The sequence below is a fragment of the Canis lupus genome, chromosome 37 (genome assembly GCF_003254725.2).
Source record: "Canis lupus dingo isolate Sandy chromosome 37, ASM325472v2, whole genome shotgun sequence".
NCBI classification, from domain to species: Eukaryota; Metazoa; Chordata; class Mammalia; order Carnivora; family Canidae; genus Canis; species Canis lupus.
The window spans coordinates 6,530,275-6,554,048 of record NC_064279.1 but is presented as its reverse complement, the minus strand read 5'-3'; the positions used below and the strand labels follow the sequence as shown (position 1 = coordinate 6,554,048).

Genomic DNA, 23,774 nt, shown 5'->3' with positions numbered 1-23,774 from the left:
CCGTCCCTGCGGGGCTCCCGGCTCCCGCTCTACGATGAGCAGCCTCGGGAGCGGCCGGAGGGGCCCGTTTCCTCGTGCTCGAGCGCGGGCTCCGGAGCCGAGGCCGGCAGCCGCCGCTCCCCCGGGGGCCGCCCCCGAAGTGCCCGCAGGGCCGCGCGCGCTCGCGCCTCCCGGGCCGGCCTCCGCGCTCCCTGCCCCGGGGTCCCGCCGCCTCGCGGTCCCGCCGCACGCGCACCTGCGGCCAGGTGTGACCCTCGGCTTCCCCTGCACCGCCGCTCTAGACCTTGGCTTCTGGAAGACCAGGACCTCCGTGCGACTCCTTGCCTCCCTCCTTTAGACCCGGTGAAATTGCATGTATGCGTCTGCCTCCCAGGTAGGATCTCATTGTATTATGTCCCCTGCTCCCCCAAGGGCTCATTTCTTCGTTGCCTAGAGAGAGACCTTCCCCCCTTCCCCCCTCCCAACCGATGGCTCCGTAGGTTCTGAGAGGTTATCTTTAAAATGACACAGTACCTATAAACAGAGAAGGATCACTTAGGGGGCTTGCTGTTGTCCTTAGTAAAGCCGGAGGCCCAATCTGCATGGGGATACTAGTAATGGTGTGAAAATCTGGAGCTTGCTAATCTGTTTGGTCATCAGAAGATTCCTGCAGGGATTGTTTATATAGTGTGGGAGACAGATGGCATCCCTAGCAGACTAGAGAAGCCGGGCATAAAGGGCCATTGTATTTTTCAGAAACTATCCACTTCACTGTTTGGAAGAGGGATAGGGTGGGTTGGGGGGCTGGGAGGGGGAGAGACATAATTTTGATCTCCCAAAGAAGACGTTATAACCTTACCCTCTGATCTCCTAACCAGTTAATCTCTTCTTTCTTTGGACATTTAAAAAGTCATCATTTAGGTGATTTGTTTTGATTATGGGTTTGGCATACTTTGGTCTCATTTGTGATTATGTGAAGCAGTTAAAACAGTTTTATTAGCAAAAACGTCTTTGAATTTAATGGGGAGAAGACAGTCGGAACTTTCTTAGCTCTTGTTCGTTTCAACACATGTCCGCTAGCTGGAAGGGCTTTTGTCCAGTCCGCTTGAATTCTTCCCCCGTCTCTATGACAGGTGATACCCTAACTTCTGGCCCTTGCCTCCAGACCCTCAGCTGTGGATAGTACTCGGCTTCTTAACCTAACACATTTGCTTTACCATTGCCTCCATCACAACATTGGGCAACCTTTGGCAGTGAATCTTTATGAATGACTGTGAATTCCGTGAAGAATCAGAGTCATTCTGAACATTTGCGATTAAGCCAGCTGGAGCTTTTCTGCTCCAACCACTATTATAGGCCCTTTATGTGTTATAGGTTGCAAAACTGCTCTTCCCTCTGTGATTGTGAGGGAAAATATCCCAGTGAATTAATATTCACCAGTCACAAGACAAGATTTAATGAAGAACTTGAGCAATGTTTGAACCCTCTGAACAGGAAGTATGGAATAAAAGCAAGCCTTGGCTCTGTTTAACTTGGGCAATGTGATCATGAGAGAAAAACATAGTTTCTTATTCTTTTCAAAGCCTTTTTCACCCCTGAGGGATCTCAGCAAAAGACAAACTAGAGTTGTTACCTGTAGTTGCGGACAGATGGCATAACCTTCTGGATGAAGGTATTTTGCAGGAGAGGTGGCTTTTGGGTTCTGTCCAGTTTCAGTGGGTGCCCTAGCATCAACGAAAGGATCTACCATTCAAAATGCTTGTTAAATCTGTGGCTGGGTCTGTGTACCCTCTCGCCAGGTCGCTGTCAGTCTTGTGAAGTGTTGCTGTAAGAGAAACACTTGACTCCAGGCCTGGGGCTTGCTAGGGGCCTGGCCTGGATCCACATTGAAGTGTGTTGCTTGTTTTCGTGGGTAAAAAAGGAACCAGTTTCACATGGTGTGTTGGATAGAGAATGGTGCAATAGAGTGAAAAGCTTTCTAGTTTCATTGTCAAAAGTCAGGCCTGGCCTGAAGGAGAGAGGACTATATTTGAAGTTTGGTTGACTTAACAGAGGCAAAGGTTGCTTCTTTACACACAGGATGTCTTTTGTAGGAGAATATGAATGAAGAATTAGAAGAGCAACCAACCTCCTAGTTTGTCTACAAGGGTCCCGGCTTATTCCTATTGACCTATGTTAGTTATCAAAAGCATCCCTTTTCACATGTAAAAGTGCTGTGATTTGGCTGATAAATTATATAGTCATCCTAGATGTTAAGGAATCCTCGCTTTTCTTCACTACCCTCTCCTGTTCTCAGATTTTGAGTCTTGCTTTATTTAATCTTTTATTCATTCTATGCAAGGATAAGAAAGGTTAAAAAAAAATTAAACCAAAAAATACACACAGAAAAAAGAAATAGCAAGGAAGATAGAAGGATGGGGTCATTGATTGCTTGTCATCTGTTTTTATACCTATCGGAAAGAGAGAGTTTTATCCTTAAGTTGTTAAGCGTCTACTAGGGCTCCAAGCCTGTGTTGTTATTGTCTTCAAGAATCAGAAGCATTACACTTGCCCATCTACCTAGGGGCTGACCCCAATTGGGAGAATTCCTGTGACTTGGGAGAAGCAAGCTTTGGACAAAACCTGTTTGCAGACCTGATGGATGCATGGCTCTTGCAGATGGGAATGCAAGTTTCAAGATTTAGTGTTTGGTCCAGTTTTGGGATATTTACCGAGAATTCAAAACACAAGTGTTGTTGTGAAGACGTGACTCAACACTCTTCTCGTTTCCAAAGCTCTCTGGGCCACAGGATAATAGAAGAACCTTTGTTCTCAATCTTGTCTTCTGACTGCAGTCTTGGGTCTCCGCTTTCCATATGGAGGGCTTACAGAGAAGAGCTTGGTGTGCTCAGTCACCATGTGAAAATTTGTATAGGGGTTTCAGGTTGTGTAGGTGACTGGTAGGGGTTTGGGTTCCAAAGCTAGATATTTGGAGCTTGGGGCATCTACTTCTGCAGTGGTTGTACTACTTTGCTGAAGAATCGCCTGTTTGAAATAGTTCACTTGCAGCACCGGCCAGTAGGTGTTACAATTAATGATGGTTGTCGCCTTTTCCGTACCCACTCCACTTAGATCCTCAGAACTGAGGTCAGCATGCCTGAATAGAAAGGAATTTATGTATCTCCTTTATAAGTTTTTCTTTTTTTTAAATTTTTTATTTATTTATGATAGTCACAGAGAGAGAGAGAGAGGCAGAGACATAGGCAGAGGGAGAAGCAGGCTCCATGCACTGGGAGCCTGACGTGGGATTCGATCCCGGGTCTCCAGGATCGCGCCCTGGGCCAAAGGCAGGCGCTAAACCGCTGCGCCACCCAGGGATCCCATGTATCTCCTTTATAAGTAGGTAGAATGACTGTGTAATTCTTCTCTCCAGACAAGGTCACGTTTGTGAGAAAGAGGGAATAATAATAACTGGAAGGGGCACTGGATCAACAAGTGTAACTGTGACCGTCTCAGGAAAATGATGACGTACAGTCATCTTAGGTATGACCCAAGTCATTAGCTTTTATATGAAGAATAGCCACGGGATGGGAAAATGTCTTAATCTTCTTCTAGATTTGTTCAACATCTATGTTTATGTGCGTGCATGTGGATATGTGTACGTGGATATGTTTACACGAACACTGATCATATATCTATAGATACGTGTACTGTGGTTGAAATAAACCACACATGAACGCCTAGTTATTTGGAAAATTGTGGCCTTCATAATCTCTTTCATGGATTGACTTTAAAACTAAACTCTCTGCATCCAGCCTCTCTAAACTTTAAATCATTTCCTGGCCTTGTGTAGTTTGCATACTAATCAGTTAGCATAATTCTTGCTTAAAAACCTGTGAGAACTCTCATTTTCTGTTTAGTTCTCAAGGATCTGTAGACAGTTTGGTGGTTAGAAAGGAAAAGCAATGAAAAAATTTCATTCATTCTTTCAACTACTATTTATTGGGCACCTTTCACAAGTCAGTATCTGATCTAGATGCTGAGGATATACCAATGAATAAAACAAAAGAGCCCTACCCTTGTGAAGTTTTCATTATCTTGTGGTGGAGGGGTGAGGTGGAAGACAGACAATTAAAAAAAAATGAATGAGTAGATTATAAGGCATGCTAGGAGGAAGTACACACTTTGGAAGAAAGGGAAAGTCGAACAAGATAAATGTAGTTGAGTAGCCTTCATGGAGAAAAAGACCTTAACTTTAAGCCAGGACTTTGAGGCAGGTGAGAGAAGTTACTCATGCAGAAACTTGAGGGGGAGCGTTCAAGGTACAGGGAACAGCCAGTGTGAAAGCCTGAAGTGTGTTCAAAGGTTAGCAAGAAGACCAGCATGATGGAGTGGGGTGACTCGGGGAGCTGGAAACGAGATCAGAAAGGTGGTATAAGAGTGGCAGAGTGGGACCTTGAGATGCAAGAGTAGTTACAATTGCAGCAGAAATCCCATTATATTAAAAAGTTGTATTTGTGCTATGAAGCCTGCACTGGTCAATATGGCTTATGTTTCACAAATACTGCACTTCATCTTGGTTAATAAACTTTTCGTGTCATTTGCTTATTGTTTGTTAAAATAGCATATTTTGGTGGTTGCTTCTCTCAAACTGTATCCCCATTTTGCAATAATAGATCAGTGGCTCAAGGGTGGTTCTTTGAAGTGTGAACATAGTAATGAAAATGCTACAGTTCAGAATGCCATCAACATACTTAGAGAACTCTATCCCACTGCAAATGTAAAATGTGAAATCTGTATGTGTAAAAACAAGGGAATCCGTGAGAGTGATGAAGTTGAAACGTGCGCATGGAAGTCTGATGAGGACTATCTTAAAACGGTTTTTTTCTTGGGTTTGCCATCCAGTCGATCCTAATTCCCCGTCATTGCCTGTTATGAAACTGTCCAATAGTGGCATGAAGCCATGGATGTTTTGGTGTCATTTTCAAACAAAGCACAGAGGCTTCTCTGTTATACTATTGAAGTTTTCCAGGACAAGCACACAATAATGCTTTCCATTACAAAATTAACATATTATATTGCTGACGGTAGGTAAGAGATTAAAAATACTCTAGTGGCATCACTAAAGGGCTCTTGTAGCAAAAGTAAGAATGAGTCATATTACTGAATAGACACTCGCAAAATTGGTCAGATAGCTAAAGACAAACATCGTCCTTAAAGAGAAACCAGAAGTTATTGAGAATTCCTTTGTCAAATGGCACGGTTGGCTGTTGCATAATAGCAGTGGAGTAGCGTGTGGAAGAGTGATTACTATCAAGTACATACCGGGAGATATTTCACTTTATGGTTGGATGAAACCACTGAGGTCATGCAGAGAATGAATCAGCTCTTGGCATGTGTTCAGGGAGGAGCGCTTGGTGATGCTTTGTTCATTTATCACTGAAAACTTGTGTATGAGAGAGGAGATTTTTCTTTTGGCTAACTGTTATTAATGAGACTGGAAAAGTTGCTCTGGGGGCAGGACTTACGGAGCACTCATTTCATGTTCGTATAAGAAGGTGATGGCTTCGTAAAGAAAAGAAGTCGTACCTAGAAGGCAGTCTGCGTGCTACTCCATTCACAGAGCAGATGTAGTGCCTTCTGATCTTGAGGAAATACTAAAAGAAAGAGCAAAAACTGGGTGCCACCAAATTGCAGCCCCTGAGTGTATGAGTGTGCTGTGCAAAGTGACAGGGAGTATTAAGACTACTTCTCCACGCTGACATATGCTGGCTTTTTAGAGGAAAGGCATTCACGTAATATTTCATCTGTGGAGTAAGAAAAATGTTTTTTCATTACACTGTTGAGAAACCAGTTCTCCTATATCAAGTGGCATGCCTCAGTAGTATGCTCTGCCCACAGTGAGCGATGTCAAGGACAGGAAGGGAAGGAGGAAGTGTTAATAAATAGAACGATCTGCCACGATCTTGGGACTAAGAAATTTTTTCATTAGACAAAGTTGGAGATCTGCATTGATGATAAAGGGTTAAGGAGGTTATATTTTTGGTAGTGGACAGTCCTTTAAAGGTTTTATTTTGACTTGTTTATTCATGAGAGACACACAGAGAGAGGCAGAGACATAGGCAGAGGGAGAAGCAGGCTCCCTGCCGGGAGCCTGATGTGGGATTTGAACCCAGGACGCCGGGATCACAACCTGAGCCAGAGGCAGATGCTTAATCCCTGAGCCATCGAGGCGTCCCTGGGCAGTCCTTTATATAATAACCATATTTTCTCTTGGTGGCCCTCTGAAAGAATAAGAGCACAAAGAAATAGGACTTAGAGCCACTGGTTTTGATGGAGAGACGGTATCAGCGTGTAGGTGGTTTTCAGAGCATGTAGGAAACCACGCTGGGAGGAACCTAGACCTTTAGAGTTTTGATTGAGATACTGGGTGGCAGGGAGTACAGGTAGAAAGAGGTGGAGCAGTCCAACAATTGACATGATCTTGTATATACTTTTGCCTTAGGCTTGGCTTCATTCCAGACAAAGGGACTTGATACAAGTTTTCAGGACGTGACATGTATTGCCCCCGACCAAACCTAGGAAAGATGAATGATCTCCGTGGTCTTGGATTCTCTTTGCATAGGCCTTCCTTCCTCCTTCCCTCTTGTCTTCCCTTTTTTCTTTTGTTCTTTCCGTCTTTTTTTAAAAAATATTTATTTATTTATTATTTATGACAGAAATAGAGAGAGAGAGAGGCAGAGACACAGGAGGAGGGAGAAGCAGGCTCCATGCCAGGAGCCTGACGTGGGACTCAATCCTGGGACTCCAGGATCGCGCCCTGGGCCAAAGGCAGGCGCTAAACCACTGAGCCACCCAGGGATCCTCTGTTCTTTCCGTCTTTAAGTTGGCATCTTTAAATTAGGAGAGACTTTGTGAGCTCTTCTCCTATATGTCCATGTTGTTGGGCAGATACGTGGGCTCGACGGCCAAGAGGGATGAGGGTGTGTGGAGAAGGCGTATGCTCCTTGCTTGGCTAGCCCACTCTAATGCATAGTGTCCAGTTATAGCACACATTTAAACTTGAACCCTGTTTCTTCAGTAAAGATCCATTTCCCATTTTTTGGAACGAAATTGAGTCTTTTTGTTTTGCCTAATAACTTTTACATTGATTACTGTTACTTGCTTCCATGACAGAAGCTATTCATGCATTATTTGTTGCACAGACACTGAGGGCTGTGTATGAGCCAGGCTCTGTGCTAAGTGAAAGGTATAAAAGAGGTTAATACTTAGAGCTGGCCCTGCCCAGATAAAACAGAGGACCCGGTAGGAAACTGGGAACAAGGATATGATAAACAAATATATAATTGCAAAGCAAATGTGGCACAAATGTTTACATCGGTTAAATCTGGGTGTTGGGATATGGGCTGCTATTGTATTAGCTTCTGAACTATATGAGCTTCTGAATATATATTTGAAATAAATCCTAAGTGAAAAAAAAATGAAAAAAAAATTGGAAGTGTGGTGATTTTTTGAGGAGCGAGTCTTTGGTAGAACATGGAGTGTCACTCGGACTTGCTTTGGGCAGAGTAGTCCGGGAAGAGCAGAGCGCACCTCCTCCTCCTCGCTTGCCTGTGTGGGAGGGATGAGGACCCTTCGGATGGGGTTCAGAGAAGAGTCACGAAGATGGCTGATGGCACGGTTGAAAGTAAGACCTCTGAGAACAGTCCCGAAGAACCGGGGATGCTGAGCAGGGGGTGAAGTCTACCTGATGCAGCAACTTAGGCTATCTTTTCCGTACATTTATAGGGACTCTTACACCGCCACGTTCTGCTCAGTCATGTCCCATACTGAACAGCAGGCAAGGTGGGTTATTCAGCTTAGAAATATGTGTGAGAGGAAAAGTGAAATTTTGTTCTTCAACCAAGGAAAAATTGGCAGGGACCTGAGAGACAAACTAGCTCGGCCTTCCTGTGAAGACATAGCTCTCTCACGTTCTTAACAAGTGGTCAGCACGTTACTTTCTGTGCTTCCTCTAACTCAGGATGGGGCGGTGGGGAGGGGGCATTCACTCTGGTTTACTTCTGTTGAGCAGGTCTTCTTTCCATCCCATATGTACACCCCAGACTCCTCTTTCCCTCGGTACGTTTGCCAGAAGAAGCGCTTCCCACCTGGAATGCCTGCCAATTTGACTTACTCTTCCAGGTCCCGTATCTCCATTGCCTTTCTCTACACAACCTGCAAATAGTAGTTTTCCCATCTTATCTTCCTGAAGAGTGTGGCATTCCTAGAAGTGTCCGTAGTTTCCTCCTTCAGTGCAAGGGTGGGCAGAGTCAGTGTCATAATCTAGGTGGGGGTTAGAGGGAAGTGTCTGGTTTGACATCTTCCCCTCCAGATGCTGGTATGCCACCCTCTTGAGAATCACTATTTTATAGCAGCTAATATTTTCATCTTCTTAGCTTTATTTATTGTTATTGCTTAAACGTTTGTTTATTTTCATTTATTTTAAGTAGGCTCCACACCCAGGGTGGAGGCCAGCATGGGGCTTGAACTCATGACCCATGAGATCAAGAGTCAGATGCTCAACCAGTGGAGCCACCTAGGCGCCTCTCATCTTTGCTGTAGATGGTGTACTAGTTATTTTGTTTCCTATTGCCTTTTTTGCCAACGAGGTTTTAAGCACTCTAAGCATATGGAAACTTGGCCGGCATCTCTGTAATGCCCAGTATTGATCATGGAGTGAATATGCAGTCATCAATGCCTAATGGCCAAAGGACCACCTGTTTCTTTCTCAAGACCGTTACGGAAGGCTGTTACTTATATAAATCTGATATTAAGTTGGCGCAGATACTAAATAATTAACATTTTGTAGTTTTAAGATGGCAGAAAGCCAAGTGTTGGGGGTCTAATTCATTCAGATGTCATCTTAGAAACCTCCTTTATAAGACTTCTAACCTTCGCCATTCAAAGTGTAATCTACAGGTGATGCTGACGCTATCACCTGGAAGCTTCTTAAAATGGAGACTCTGAGGCCCCACATCAGACCTACTGAATCAGAATCTGCATTGTTAACAGGATCCCCAGCTGTGCTGTATTATGCACAGGAAAGTTTGGGAAACAACGTTTTAACCTCCCAGAATTCAGATATTTAGGAGGAGCATTTATTGTCAAAGTGAAGTAAGTCTGGAAAGGAAGATTCCTTGGTCTGTGGATGAGCTCCCCAGTGCTCTCTGCAGGGTGGCCTGATACTATCCTGCGTCATGCCGGAGCTTCCAGGCCAGAAGATGCCTCTGGAGGAGAGTCCTGGACTCCTTTAAGTGGGTGATACTCACGTGTCAGACGTGAAGGTGATTACAGGAATTTGAAGCAGTTGCTGGAGTGAGAAGCCAGGAGAGCTTGGCAGAGGCAGAAAAACATGGCCTACAACCTAAAACGGAAAATAATGGAAGATGTCTTACCTTTATAATAGGAAACCACTTCCGACGCTGTGGGCTTGGATTCATCCGAAACTCTGATGCCTCCAGAGCCAGCACGTCACAAATAAAACCAGCTGGATGTGCTGTGCGTGGAGACCTTGTGGTGATGAGGGTCATGGGGGCATCCGTCCTCCGAGGGGAAGGTGGGGTTGCGCTAGGCTCGCTCAGTTGTTGTCACGTGGGAATTTGAGTCCAGTATGGCCGCATCTTCACATTTTTCAAATGAAGCTAAAAATGTAAGTTTGTATGTAAAACATCTCTTGAGTGGTAATTAAAATGTTTTGAGAACAGCACAGGCCAAACAAAATTTATGTGCTGCCTGCATCTGTTTTACGACTCTTGTTCTGGAGCAACAGAACCTGTGAGACGGTATCCATGCCAGGCCTGTGCAGTGCGGGGCACCGAACACAGGCAGAGGTGATTTGGCCTTGATAGAGACCATTTTGGATCTTTATTAAGTTAAAAAAAAAAAAAAAAAAAAGATGTAAAAGAAGGGAGCTGCATTTGTGTTGGTGACCTGAGCAAATATGTATCTGGAGAACCTCAGTAACTAATAGTATTTGAAGGAAAGAGTTGGGGGCCTAAAGGAATAAAACCTAGTTCCTGTGAAATCTGAAAGGGGATTGATTGGGATGAGGGTGAGGAAATGGAGACGTGGACATTTCTTGGCACACCCAAGCCGCCCAAGGGATCACACACTGCCACATGGCAGTCAGGGCCGGGAGGCAGGACCGCAACTGGACCCTCTCGTGCTGGGACAGAAGTGTGACTGGAGGCAGACCCCAAGTTAATTTTTCTTTGGTATCTGCCTGCTAATATTTCAATTTGTTGGAATTGGATTTTCCATTAAAGTTTGTCAGGGTAAAAATCAGCATCATATACATTTCGAAGGGGAAAACTAGGGGAAGGAATCAAAATTCTTTCCAAAGATCTATTATTGATAATGTCTCGTTTAAACTACGCTCCTAAAGGAGCAGGACTGTTTATTATTTATCTTCACATCCCGGCATCTGGCACAGTCTGAGTTATGAATATTGACTTGAAATGATTATAAGACAAGATATAATTTATTTATTCATGAGAGGCGGGGCGGGGGCACAGAGACACAGGCAGAGGGAGAAGCAGGCTCCGTGCAGGGAGCCCAACATGGTGGGACTTGATCCCGGGTCTCCAGGATTAGGCCCTGGGCCGAAGGCAGGTGCTAAACCGCTGAGCCACCCAGGCTACCCTATAATTTATTTTTTTATCTTGGAAAGTCATTCTATAGGTATCCGTTTTCCTCATCGAGTTTTAAAAAATGATAGCCTTATTGAGATATAATCCACATTCATGAAATTCGCCATTGTAAGTGTACAATTCAGTGAGTTTTAGTATATTTTACAAAGTTGGGCAACCAGCACTACCATGTAATTTCAGAGCCTTTTCCTCACCCCCCCCAAAAGAAGCCCAGTACCCATTAGCAGTTACTCTCCATGATCCCTCCCCCAGTTCCTGGCAACCACTCTTCCACATTCTGTCTTTATAGATTTGTCTATTCTAGATATTTCTTAAAAGTGGAATTATATGTAGTGTTTTGTGACTAGCATCTTTCACTTAGCCTAATGTTTTCAAGGTTTATTCGTGTTGTAGCACGTATCAGTACTTTGTTCTTTTTTATAGCCAAATAAAATTGTGTTGTATGGATAACCCACGTTTTGTTTATCCGTTCATCAGTTGATAGACATTTCAGATGTTCTCACTTTTTGGCTATTATGAATGATTCTGATATGAGCATCTGTGTAAAAGTTTTTATGTGGATATATTTTCATTTCTCTTGAGTATATACCTCAGAGTGTAAATGCTACATATGGTAACTCTTTATCATTTTGAGTATCTGCTACACATTTCATATTTAGTGCACCATTTTACATTTCAATCAACAATATATGAGGCTTCTAATTTCTCCATATCCTTTGGAACACTTGTTATTTTTTTCTTTTGGCTTCAACTATCCAAGCGGGTATTAAGTGATATCTCATTGTGGTTTTGATTTGCTTTTCCCTAATGACTAATGATGTTGAGTGTCTTTTTCTGTGCTTGTTGGCCATTTGTATATATTCTTTGGAGACCTGTCTATTCACATTCCTTGCTGATTTTTAAAATGGGTTTACTTTTGTGTTGTATGAATTCTTTTTATATTCTGGATCCTAGACCTTTATGAGATATATGTCTTGAAAATATTTTTCCTACTTTGTGGGTTATCTTTTTACTTTCTTGATACTATCATTTGAAGCACAATCATTTGTAATAGTAATAAAGTCCACTTATTTTTTTTGTTCATCCTTGTGCTTTTTGTGTCAGAACTATCCTTCTAATTGTTACATAAGCTGTGAAGAGTAGACTATTGATACCTCTAACTACTGTTGTCTTTCTCTCTTCAACTCTGTCAGTTTATACTTATGTGTTTTGCAGCCCTGTTCTTGGGTACATATATGTTTATAATTGTTATGTCTTTCTTTTGAATGGACTTTTATCATTACAAAATATCCTTCTTTCTCTCTAGTAACAATTTTTGTCTCTAAGCCCATTTTGTCTGGTATTAGTATTGCCAGTCCAACTCTTTATTTGCTCTTTGCATGGTGTATCTTTTTCCGTCCTTTTATTTTCATCTTTATCTCTGAATCTTAAGTGTCTCTTTTCGACAGCAAGTAGTTAGGTCACTTAAAAAATGTATTCCAGGGATCCCTGGGTGGCACAGCAGTTTGGCGCCTGCCTTTGGCCCAGGGCGCGATCCTGGTGACCCGGGATCAAGTCCCACGTCGGGCTCCCGGTGCATGGAGCCTGCTTCTTCCTCTGCCTATGTCTCTGCCTCTCTCTCTCTCTCTGTGACTATCATAAATGAATAAAAATAAAAAAAAAAAGTATTCCACCAATCTCTGCTTTTTGATTAGTGTTTCGCTCCAGTGACTGGTGCGCTTAATTTATTTACATTTAATGTTAATTACTGCTAATAGTATGTCTACCTTTTTGCTCTTTGTCTTCTGTATACCTCAGATTTAAAAAATTTTTCAATTTCTCTATTACTGTCTTGCCTTGTGCTAAATACCTGTTTTCAGAGTGCTGTTTTAATTCCCCTGTTTCTTTTCTGGAGAGGATAATTTTCATAGGTTTTTATTCTGTCATTCCTGATAATATTGTTATATTTTTTGAGTTATATTCTTAATGTTTGCTGTAGAGATTATGGTAAACTTTTTAGTTTAAAACAATTCAGTTCAGATGGGTTTCAAAACTATGCAATAAATTTACTTCAGTATAGCTTCATTCCTTGCTTTATGTATTATGAAGCAAGGAATATTTTATAATTCCTTTTATAATTATTGTTTATGGATTAGTTTTTAAATCATAATAGGAAAGGCTTATAAAAATACACTTACACTGTCTTTTACATTTAACTATGTAGCTAGCTTTGCTGATTCTCCTTATGTCTTCTTGTAGATTAGAGTTCATGTTTGGTGTTTTTTCATTTCAGCCTCAAGGACTAACTTTAGTATTTCTTGAAGGACAGATTTGGTGGTGACAGAGTCTCTTAAGTTTTGTTTAAATAGGAATGTCTTTTTTTTTTTTTTAAAGCAATGTTTTTTTTGTTTATTTTTTAATTTTTATTTATTTATGATAGTCAGAGAGAGAGAGACAGAGACAGAGACACAGGCAGAGGGAGAAGCAGGCTCCATGCACTGGGAGCCCGATGTGGGATTCGATCCCGGGTCTCCAGGATCGCGCCCTGGGCCAAAGGCAGGCACCAAACTGCTGCGCCACCCAGGGATCCCTAAATAGGAATGTCTTAATTCCTCCTTCACTTTTGAAGGATAATTTTGTTGGATGTTGAAGCCTTGTTTTGCCTTTTTTTTTTTTAAAGATTTTATTTATTTATTAATGAGAGAGAGAGAGAGAGAGAGAGAGGCAGGCAGAGACACAGGCAGAGGGAAAAGCAGGCTCCATGCTGGGAGCCCGATGTGAGACCCCATCCCGGGACTCCAGGATCATGCCCTGGGCCAAAGGCAGGTGCTGAACTGCTGAGCCACCCAGGGATCTCCAGCCACCCAGGGATCCCCTTGTTTTGCCTTTTTAACTGCTTTGAATGTGTTGTCCCACTGCCCCTAGTCTTTGTAGTGTCTGATGTGAAATCAGCTAGTAATGTTGTTGAGAATCCCTTTCATGTGATGAGATTTACCTGCTGCATTTCAGTTTCTGTTTTTTGACATTTTGACTATGATGTGTCTTGGTGAGGATTCTTTTCTGTTTATCCTACTTTGAGTTGTTGAGCTTCTTGGATGTATAGGTTAATGTTTTCCTCAAATGTGGGAAGTTTTTGATTTGGTCATTATTTGATTACATATTCCTTTGTCCCTTTCCTTTTATTCTGGAACTCCTTATATGCATGTATTGATACAATATTTGTTGTTTTATAAGTCTCTGAGGCTCTGTTAATTTTTCTTCATTCATTTTTGTTCCTAAGACTGGAATAATCTCAATTGATGTATCTTCAGGTTCACTGATTCTTTCTTCTGCCTATTCAGATTTGATGTTGAACAACTCTAGTGAATTTTCCATTTCAGGTATTGTACATTTCAACACCAGAATTTTTAAAAGGTTTATTTATTTAAGTAAACTGTACCTGCAATGAGGCGCTTGAACTCATGACCCTGAGATCAAGAGTCACATGCTCTACCAACTGAGCCAGCCAGGTGCCCCTCAACACCAGAATTTTTAATCTGTGTGTATTTGTTTTTTTAAATAATTTCCGTCTCTGTATTGATTTTCTCTCATGAAATATTGTTTTTATATTCTCCTTTAATTCTTTAGACATGGTTTCCTTTAATAATTTAAACATATTTATAATAGCATATTTAAATCTTTGTCTAGTATGACCCCTCTGGCTTTCTCAGGGACATGTCTTAATCTACTACATTATTTCCTGTGTGTGGACCATACTTTACTACTTTCTTGTGTGTGTATTGCAAGTTTTTGTTGGAAAGTGGACTGTTCAAATAATATCTCATGGTGACTCTGAAAATGAGATTTCTCTCTGTCCACAGGGTTTGGTGTTTTTGCTCTTTGTTGTTATTTGATTGTTTGCAGACTTTTCTGAATACATTCTGTAAAGTCTGCTTTTTTTTTTTTTTTTTTTTTTTGTCACATGTGGTTACTGAAACTTCTGCTTATTTACGTTAGTGGTCAGCTAATGATTTGACAGAAATTTTCTTAAGTGCCTGGAATGAAGAAACCTTTCAGTATGTGCAGAGAAGTTCCAGGTGCATGTTGGGCTACACCTTCAACAATCAGCCATGCCATTGACAGCTCAGTGGTAGCCTTCAATTGCTGCAGGCACAGAGACTCAGTGTCAGCCAGAGGTGAAAGATTAGGGTCTTCTCAGGTACTTACTGTGTATGCATGTAGTGCTGCACATGTATGTGGCCTTCTAGATCCCAAGGAATGTCAAAGCTTTTCAAGTCCTTCTATGGACATCTCCTTCCTCAAATTTTTCCTTTTTTTTAGTTAGCTTCCCTGCACAACCCCCCCCCCCCCCACACACACCCTGTATTAGTGCTTTAGGTGTTTTCAGTGTTAAACAATTGTTTTTAACAAATGCTGAGGGGCTAGAGTTTTTTCCCATTGAGTGATCTCTGAGTTAGGTCCAGTAAACACAAGTCCTGAGATGGGGCTTTTCCAGATATCTGCCAGTTCAAATAATGACAGTTCTCTGGGAGGGGGCCTTTTTAGGGAGCTCCAGTCCCATTTTGCCTTCTCAGGGACTGCTAGAGTGCTGTTTTTCTCAGTCCCCATGGCTGCAGGGATGCTGGGGACTGTGATGCTAGGGAGAGAGTGATGGAAATAGGGAAAATTAAAATCCCACAAAGCTCAGTGTTCTTATTGAGACTCAGCCATTTTTCATGATAAAATTATCATTGTAATGTTGTAAGCCTTTTGTTAATTTCCATAATTTTGAAAAAGTTGATATTGACAATTTTTGGTAGTACAGCTTTTATGCTTTTATGGAGGAGTAGATTTTGAGAGGTTCTTACTTGGCTATTCTGGAAGTGCTTCCCCCTCCTACTGAATTTTACCCCTGTCTGCTACAATGTGATGTTACATTTGATTGGTTTCTTTTTTCTCTTTCCTTAAATATTTTGAAAAATAATTTAATTTATATTATAATTAAAATTTATAATTTTTATTATCTCTTTCATCTCTGTTTTTTTCACCCCTTTTTACAAGTATATATATACCTGTAAAAAAAATATATGTGTGTGTGTATATATACACGTATATATACGTACATACATACATACAGGTATATATTTTTAAAATCTCTAAATTGAGGTAAAATACATATAAAAAATTTTGCCATCAGTTCACCATTTAAAATGTGCAACTTAGTACTTTTTAGGACATTTACGTTGTTGTGCAACGAATCTCCACAAGTTTTCATCTTGAAAAACTGAAAATCTCTACCCATTAGACAAAAACTCACCATTTTTCCTTCCCTGTAGTTCCTGAAACCATCGTTCTACTTTCTGTCTCTATGAATTTGACTACTGTAGGTATCTCATATAAGATATAGTATTTGTCTTTTTGTGACTGATTTATTTCATTTAGTATAAGGTTCTCAGCATTTATCCAGGTTGTACCATGGTTCAGAATTTCCTTTCTAAGGCTGAATAATATTCTGTTGTATGCATATACTACATTTTTTTAATCTGTTCATCCATCAATAGACATTTGTATTACTTCTGCCTTTTTGCTATTGTGAATATGGACATAGATATACACATATCTCTTTTAATTCTTTTTAGTATATTAATTTTTTTCTTTGCATGGCAGTATCTATAGAAATAACCAACTTGATAGTTTTCTTAAATAGGTTAGTACACATACGGAGTTTCTCAGATTTTGCTACATAATACATTCTTCATTAGACATAACTAAGTATTATTTTCTGATTCTTCCCAGACTTAGACGTTACCTCGCTGGTTCTTCCACTTTCAAGCTGGTAAAGTTTAAAAATTTTTATTTTTTTTTTATTTTTTTTATTTTTTATTTTTTTTTTTTTTATAAATTTTTATTTATTTATGATAGTCACAGAGAGAGAGAGAGAGAGAGGCAGAGACACAGGCAGAGGGAGAAGCAGGCTCCATGCACCAGGAGCCCGACGTGGGATTCGATCCCGGGTCTCCAGGATCGCGCCCTGGGCCAAAGGCAGGCGCCAAACCGCTGCGCCACCCAGGGATCCCAAGTTTAAAAATTTTTAAATGACTTGAAGCCATGTCAGGGGTTAGGAAATAAATTACAAAATTAAATAGAATCCAACTTCCAATTCCTCATTTATTTATTTATTTTTTAAAAATTTTTATTTATTTATGATAGTCACAGAGAGAGAGGCGCAGAGACATAGGCAGAGGGAGAAGCAGGCTCCATACACCGGGAACCTGATGTGGGATTCGATCCCGGGTCTCCAGGATCGCGCCCTGGGCCAAAGGCAGGCGCCAAACCGCTGCGCCACCCAGGGATCCCTCAATTCCTCATTTAAACCTTCAGTTGCTATGTTTTAGTATTTTCTTTATGTATCTAAATAAAAAATAGTGTAGGAATAAGAATTCTTGTCATCCTTTTGAATAAGCAACCAACATGGCATTTCATGGTCTCAATTTTGTTGATTAATGAGGAGGTGTTTGGGGAAACATATTTAGGGATAGAAAGTAACAGGTTGAGTTATATCAATAGATGTGGCCATGCGTTCTTTGTACATTTGAGGAGCACACTCAAATCCCTGCACCAAGTAGGCAGGTAACATAAATCTGTGAAGCAAACTAGATGAGGACTCTGGTAAGCTGGACCTTACATGTGATTCCTAAAAGGAGAACTGTTACCAGCTCCTACCAGATTATTGCCCCAAGATGCCCGATAAACTAGTTTTTCAAGAGAAAACAGAAATTAGAATTCTTATGTGAAATCTTATTTTAAAAAATGGGCAAATAATTGAAAAATGAAAATAAAAAATCATGCTGTCCAGTCAGAGAAGTTTGCAAGCTGGATTTATGACTATGATTGGAGTCCAGGAATTCATAAGTTCAGGGAGTAACCTGTTTGATGGATACCATATAAGTGATATGCCAATGTAGTTGGATGCCATGCTAGAATGATTATGATAATAGCATTTCTAGTGTTGAAGAGGGCTGTAGGGATCATCTAAATGACTTTCCATGATATCTGTTTAGACTTTTGGAATCATGCAAAAGCAAGCTATAGGGTGACAGTGCTAGCTCCTCTTTCTTAAAATGTATTTGGATCTCTTTTGTATTCTTACTAACAATAACGGATCTATATAGAACTTTTGCAGATCTTTCACCTATGTGATCTCCTACAATCACAAATTGTAGTGTGGAGGTTATTCTCATTTGGCCAAAGAAGAAACTGAGTTCCAGAGAAGTTTTGTGACTTCTTTGAGCCATGTGAACTTGAGCCACAAGTAGTAGCGTGCTTATGATTTCTCTTCAGTCTGAGATTAGTAGCGTGCTCATGATTTCTCTTCAGTCTGAGATACCTTTGAGCGTTATATTAGGACAACAGACACAACTGGGGACAGTCCTTGGTAGTCTTGAATATAGGGTCACTCAGTGATAGTGCTGAAAGTAGGATCTAGTCTCCTTATTTGTAATTGTAAACTTCTTCCATCACAGCAAGAGGATAAATAATACGGTAACATAAAGTTTTCCTAAGGAGAAAATACGCAAGTGCTGAATAGACCAGAAGGCTGTTAAACTATCATGCAGTAAAAGTAGGCAGAAGGCATTTCTTGGATAACTTTTGGTGTTTATCAAGGAGGAGGTGACATTTGAGACAAAGTTATATTTCTGTAATTTTTAAAGTTCTTTTGACTAGTGCTTTTTAAGGCTTTCTGTTTTCTTGTATTTAATTTTATTCATACTTTTAATCTCCATTTTGCAGGAGGTGGGGGTGGGTGAAGTTAAGTACTGTGAGTTTTTGAGTCGGCAGCCCTATCAGTCATGCTTTTAGTAACTACAGTTTCATAGAATGAAAATACAAACATAACCACCATAATATAGAGAACTTTTACTTAGATATTGGAGGATTATAATTTTTTTTTTTTTTTAAGATTTTATTTATTTATTCATGATAGTCACACAGAGAGAGACAGAGAGGCAGAGACACAGGCAGAGGGAGAAGCAGGCTCCATGCTGGGAGCCCGACGTGGGATTCGATCCCGGGTCTCCAGGATCGCGCCCCGGGCCAAAGGCAGGCGCCAAACCGCTGCGCCACCCAGGGATCCCTGGAGGATTATAATTTTTTAAAGAAAGGCTCAACTTGACCTTGAAAGAAGTTCTAACAAGTATTTATGTAAATTTGGAAAGAAAAAGATAACAAGTGAAGTGAAATATGCAAAATTTCCAGTTAAAACAATGAAATATTTCTAAAGAGGTACGTTTGCAGTGTTTTTAGATATGTGTAACATTAAAGTGAAACAAAAGACTTACTGGATGACTGTGATATTTAAGATTAAAAATTTGTTTTCCTCCAACAAATTTTGGGGGGGGAATAAAATATTCCATCTCTCTCAATTTCCAAAAGATGAAAAGGTTCTGTTTAGTGCTTTCATTTAATACCTACTGAGGGAGGGATGAAATTAATCTAGAAGCAGACTTGGATAGGAATCTTACTACTGACATTTTAGCTGTACAAGGTAGGGAAGTCTTTGCTAGAGAACGTAGTTAGTTCTAGGATTTCTTTGTAACAATAGCTCATATTAGTGGTGGGTAGTTAATTCTGGTGGAGCACTTGGAATTATAGGAGTGGCCCATTCTTACACTTTCCAGCTACTTTTCCTTAGGGCAACAGGTTCTGTAGGGATGTTGTCGGCTGCCTTAGAGGTCGACTCAGGTGACAGATATGCCAACATTCTCACTGTGACAAACAAGGGTCACTGGTTTAGGACCTTCTTCAGCTAGCAGCATCTTCTTTTTTGTTACCTAGCCCCCCAATCGCTAAGTCAATGCCTATTTTATATTTAACTTTAGCACCCCATTTCTGTTACCAGTTCCTATGGTTGCTTGGGTTTGAGCTAAGCTGGTGTAATAAACACTTCCTCAAAATTACAGTGGCCCTAATGATAGAAGCTTCTTTCTGTCTGATATTTTCTGTTGCTATTTCACTTATTTTTCCCTGAAGTGGTGTTTTGGAAGAACTTCAGTTCTTCTCTCCTGTGTGTCTCCTTTACTTTCACACAGAGCACTTCACTTTAGCCACTTTCAGTTACCAAAAGTGTGGAAATTACCCCCCACTAGGCGATTCTCTAGCATGCCATCTGGTTGTCTTGCACTTTAACTCAGTTCTGACGCTGTGTCCCTGGAGACAGCATCAGATGCCACAGGTTGGGGGCTCAGTTCCATACACCGCAAGTTCCATGGCAATTGCAGGTAGTAGGTCTCCATGTTGTGTGCAATGTCTGGCCAACTTGGCCACACGTTAGAGCTTCCCATGACCTTTGGATTAGGTTGATTTACTAGAGCGGCTCATAGAACTCAGGGAAACACTTAGGTTTACCAGTTTATTGAAGGATATGGTAAAGGACACAGACGACCAGCAAGTTGAAGAGATACATAGAGCGAAGTCTGGGACAGTCCCTAGGGCAGGGGCTTCCTTCCTCGTGGTGTTGGGGCGCAGCACCTCCCAGTACTAGAATGTGTTCACCCACCTGGAATCTCTCTGAACCCTGTGCTATTGGGATTTTTATGGGGGCTTCATGTAGGCATGGGAGATCATGAACTCTACTTTCAGCCCTTCTCTCTTCTCAAGAGAAAGAAAGACAAGGCTGAAAACTCTAGGCTTCCAGTCCATGGCTTGTTCTTTCCAGTAACTGCTCTCATCCAGGACCACCTTCAGTCACCTTATTAGAACAAAAGACACTTCTGTCACCTAGAAAACTGCAAAGGTTTCAGAAAGCCTGTGGCAGGAACAGGGATCAGAGTCAACTCTGTGTTTTTTCCTGTTATTTCACAGGCGGACAGGTGGTCTGGGGTGGATGGGCCTTTGGGCGCTGCCTGGTTCTTGTATTCTGTTGCCCTGCATCCCTTAGGGTGCTGCTGTCATCTGCATGGTTGAAGTGGCCTCAGCTCGACATTTGTGTTCCAGCCTGAGGAGTGAGAGAAGCACATGACCCGGGGGGGGCACCCCCCCACCCCCCCAGTCACAAGAGGGCCAGGTCATCAGGGTTGTCCCTGAACTAGTCCCAGACTACATGGAAACTGGATGGAGGCGGGCAGGTGCATCCTCTTCCTGAAAAGCCATGTACCCGCCTAATATTCACTAGGAAAGAAGGGGAGGGTAGGTTCTGGGCAATGTCCAGCAACCTGCTGCCCTAGTTACTTAAGTTTTCTGAATTTAAGTTTCTCATCTCTAAAATGGTGAATATTGCTATTTACCTTAGAGAATTATCTTGAAGATGAAATAAGGTAATACATATATAAACTTTATTCAGTTTCTGGCATATAAAGTATGGTCAATAAATATTTGATTTTAACCATGAAGAGTTTTCTAATGACAAGAGTAACTTTTTTGTTTGAAGCTTACAGAACTCTTAAGCAGTGTTTATTTTACTTTAAGAGAATTGTACTGTTTAAAGCAGTAAAAGGAACTAAATACATGGAGACAACAGATCTTATAGAAGGTGTAACACCTGGGGGCACCTGGGTGGCTTGGTCGGTAAGTGTCTGCCTCCAGGTCATGGTCCCTGCGTCCTGGGATTAAGCCTCCTGTCGGCCTCTGCTCAGCAGGGAGTCTGCTTCTCCCTCTCCCTCTGCCGCTCCCCCTGCTTGTGCTTGTTCTCTCTCTTTCTCTCTCTCTCAAATAAATAAGTGGAATCTTAAAAAAAAAAAAAAAAAAAAAAAAAGAAATGGAACATCCAGGTTTTTTGTTTCAGCTTACTTTTGAAAAAGTATTATTAATGGGAAGGCATTTCTTGCTATTTCTTAGAATGGTTTTAATGTAGATAACACGTAAGTAGGTTTTGAGGTAAGTAGTCCATTAGAGTAATTTAATTTCACTTGCAAAAATTTTAGTTGGATTTTTCTTTTAAAATGGGTCATCGCTAGAAGCAATTCATTTATTTGGCAAGGTATTCTTAGCATGTGGATTTGCTGCAGAAGTGAGAATTCTAAAATGCCTCTGTAATTTTAAAAGTGGTTTTCTTGAGGGGCACCTGGGTAGGTATCTGAGTCTTGATTACAGCTCGGGTCATTCATGATCTCAGGGTCCTGAGATCAAGCTGCTCATCGGGCTCTGCAAGGGGCTCCATGCTCAGTGAGGAGTCTGCTTTGCTCTCTTCCCCCTCCCTTTGCCTCTCCCCCTGCTAATGCGCATACTCTCTCTCTCTCTCTCTCTCTCTAATGAATAAATACGCATTTAAAAAAATAAATTAAAAGTTGCTTTCTTGCTATTTGGCTGGGGCAAATAAACTATAAAACCTCTTACTAACTTAACCTCAAAACTTCTTTATTTTTGATATTTTTAACATATACCAATGTGGAGAAAATTTGCTAGTATTTTATTTTATCTATTTATTTATTTATTTTATAGTATTTTAAACTGCCTGAGTTTGAAAGTACAGAAACTAATCCCTTCTTTTCCTAGTATAATAGTATTGTGAGTATTTTAGTGTATGTATTATGTGTTGGTAGCTAGAGAGAAGTCTTTAAACAAATTTAATCTTTCATAGCCAATTGTTACTATTTTTGAATAAAGAAAGATAACTTTAGTTTTGGGTTCCTTTTTAATTTTATTCTGTTAGTTGTTAAGGATCATTAACTTTTTTGAAAGTAATTCATAGTAAAAGCTAGTTTTTGATAAAAAACAAAAAAAAAATAAAAAGAGGCGAGGCAGGATTTTCATTAGTTTTATGAGATTGTATATTAATGAAAACAGTCCTTTCACTGGAAATGTGTTTTAAGTGTGACAAAGCTTATCCTTAAAACTGTTTGTGCATTCATTCTTTACTCTCTTTAATGATAAGGACATGAGAAACAAGTGAAGAAGTTAAGTTTTGTTTTGATTTTGCGTCTCTAAAGTGTGTTCATTTGTTGCATAAGAATTCTTCATTGGTTTGCTATTTCTTGGGCCAAATGCCAAAAGGGAATATGTGTGCCATCTGCTTTGTCATCATCAGTTTTAGATAGAATTCCCCCAACTTAGGTTTATTCTCATTGATTTAACCTGCTTTGTTAGTTTCTTTTTCCTTGGTCTCTGGCATTGCTGCCGGCTAATTTTGTGAATGAGCTTAGGATGACCTTAACATGTGCAGCTGACCCTTGAACAGCAGGGGTTTGAATTGTGTGGGTCCACTTACACATGCATTTTTTCCATAAATATAATTGAATAATTTTTGGAGGTTTTCTCATAATTTTCTTAATAACATCATCTTTTTTCTAGCTTACTTTGTTTACTGGGAGAATATAGTATATAATACAACATACAAAACGTGTTTATCAGCCATTTTGGGTATGTTATTGGTTAATAGTTATTCATAGGGCTTCTAGTCAACAGTAGGTTGGTGATAGTTTTGACTTACAAAGTTACACATGGATTTTTAACTGTGCGGGGGTTGGCACCCCTCACTCCCAAGTTGTTCAAGGGTCTACTATGGGAAGACCGGCCTGGGGATACACAGCTAACAGCCTTGTGATCACTTAGGTTTGACTTCATTGTTCAGTTGGTGAGGAACATTGCGCTTAAGGACAGTTTTAAATTTTACCAAAGGGTTTCTCTAACTATTTCTGAAGCAGTAGTTGAAGTACTTGCCTCAGATACAATGGAAAGCAGAGAAACAGAAAGGAGCACTCAGCTTTTCACCTATTGTCTTCTTGACTACCCTGCTCATTAAATTTTTGAAGCTCCATTCAAAAGCTCCATCCATTTTATTGTTAAATATATTTTTATTACAATCCATCTAGATTTGGAATATTGAATGCATTGTTCAGAGAGAACTGTAATTGCTACAGTTAAGTACTGGAAACTTCTGTAGTGGGAGTTGGAGGTTGAGAAACATAGGCTTTTATGAAAAAAATAAGGCTGAGGGGAAAAACATTAATGAGTGTTTATGTTAAAAAAAAAGGTTTATATCCTCTTTCTCTGAATCCTTAGTTTTGAAAAATTACTGTGAAAAAAGTTGAAATAAAAAAGCACATTTATACTCTTTATATCAATTGTTAAAATTCTGTCATCTTGGAACCTCTCTCTACAAGTCTCTCTCTCTATATATATTTTTGAACTTTTATATTTGATCTTAGCCAAAAGGCTGAGAAGCAATTTTTC

The 23,774-nt window shown here is 40.5% G+C and overlaps 1 protein-coding gene across 1 annotated transcript in view; it reads left to right on the top strand.

The window, feature by feature from the left end:
* The first annotated feature begins 236 nt into the window (after positions 1–236).
* The window catches only part of HECW2 (HECT, C2 and WW domain containing E3 ubiquitin protein ligase 2), a 359,319-nt gene continuing 335,781 nt past the window's right edge, over positions 237–23,774 (top strand). Inside the window, exon 1 of the mRNA XM_049106445.1 lies at positions 237–373. The gene's annotated coding sequence lies outside the window, so the exon portion shown is untranslated. The remainder of the gene's footprint in view (positions 374–23,774) is intronic.